The sequence below is a fragment of the Limulus polyphemus genome, unplaced genomic scaffold, assembly GCF_000517525.1.
Source record: "Limulus polyphemus unplaced genomic scaffold, Limulus_polyphemus-2.1.2 Scaffold411, whole genome shotgun sequence".
In the NCBI taxonomy this organism is placed as follows: domain Eukaryota; kingdom Metazoa; phylum Arthropoda; class Merostomata; order Xiphosura; family Limulidae; genus Limulus; species Limulus polyphemus.
In genome coordinates this window covers 285876-287351 of record NW_013666021.1, presented here as the reverse complement: position 1 = coordinate 287351, position 1476 = coordinate 285876, and positions in this window count along the sequence as shown.

Sequence of the window (1476 nt, the reverse complement as noted above, 5' to 3'; positions counted from 1 at the left end):
TTGGCTTGCATGGCTTGATGCTTAGGACTCTCAACTAACGATCTGAGAGTCACGAGCTCGAATCTCATCACCCAACATGTTCGCCCTTTCAGCTGTAGGAGCATTATAATGTGACAACTAATTCTGTTATTTGTTGGTAGAGAGTAGCCAAAGAGTTGGCGGTGAGTTGTGTTAACTGTTGACTTTTCTCTAGTTGATCATTTCTAAATTAGGGCAGATAGTCCTCGAATAGCGTTGCGACGAAATTAAACAAAAATCAAACAAATAAATTCACGTGTTTCGTGTCCATCAAAATATCATATAGGTGATCCAACATGGAATTAAACATTTTAAACATCCACATAGAAGGTAACACGCTACATTATTTTACTTTAATGTTGTAACTATTATACAAAAGCTAATCCTATTAATGTCCACCATGACTTTTTTTTCACAATAACAAATCTGAATTCCCACAAAACAAGATAATTCGATTTGTCTGACATCATAATCACTCTTGAATTACCTGTTAAAATAACACGGGCAAATGTTAACTTGAAAAGTTTATTGCTTTGATTTAATAAAATAATGACTTACGCGAGTACTTCTGTTGAGGATGTCTGGTAGGTTGGTTTTACTAATTAATAAAATATTGTTAAACATTTACCTACAGATGTTTGATAGGTTGGGTTAATGGTTGCAATTTAACAAAACGGATAACCGAAGAAGCGTAACACTAAACTTCCTTCAGTGTCTCATTTTTACATGAGTAGTTTTTAATAATATGACATAAACGTAATATTTTTTTCCACCAAGTAATAAAGCTGTGTTTTTATTTAACCACAGGTTATCAAGCTTATCATCAGATAGGATGTTAAAAATTTATAGCAAGAGAAAACATGTGAATACCTAGAGATAAAATGATCGTTTAATAATGGCAAAGGTGAAGACAAAAATGGCAATAAATGTAATATTTTGTATTTTTTATATAATTTCCTCATATTATTTGAAAGGAACCATACGAATTATGCTGCATTAACTTCATTTCTATACACAAGAATTGTGATATGCGAGCGTATCATGTGTTTTCCACCATCTTTATTAACATAGGAATTTCTAAAAATTGTGTTTCATCTGTTTCTATGCAGTTTTGGCATAAATTTGTGATCCATAAAACTGTTCAAACTATACTTTGTGTTTTTTATAGTTCTCTATAGCAGACAGTATTTACTCTACCCACAGGGATATTGCAGCAGTTTTGCACATTAGTGTAGAAAGGGTCAACGATTGTAATATCATTTGCTGGCTGAGTGGATGATGTCTGTATGTTACAGCTGACGAATTTCGTAAGAGAATGACCAGTCATGTGATAACGCTATCGCAAAGAAAGGATACGAGTTTTTTTTTGAAAGAACGGAACCACTATGCTGCCACAGAGTTCTATTTAGTTGTTGAAGTGAATAGTTCTATAGAGATATATCTTGAGGGAAGAAAGTT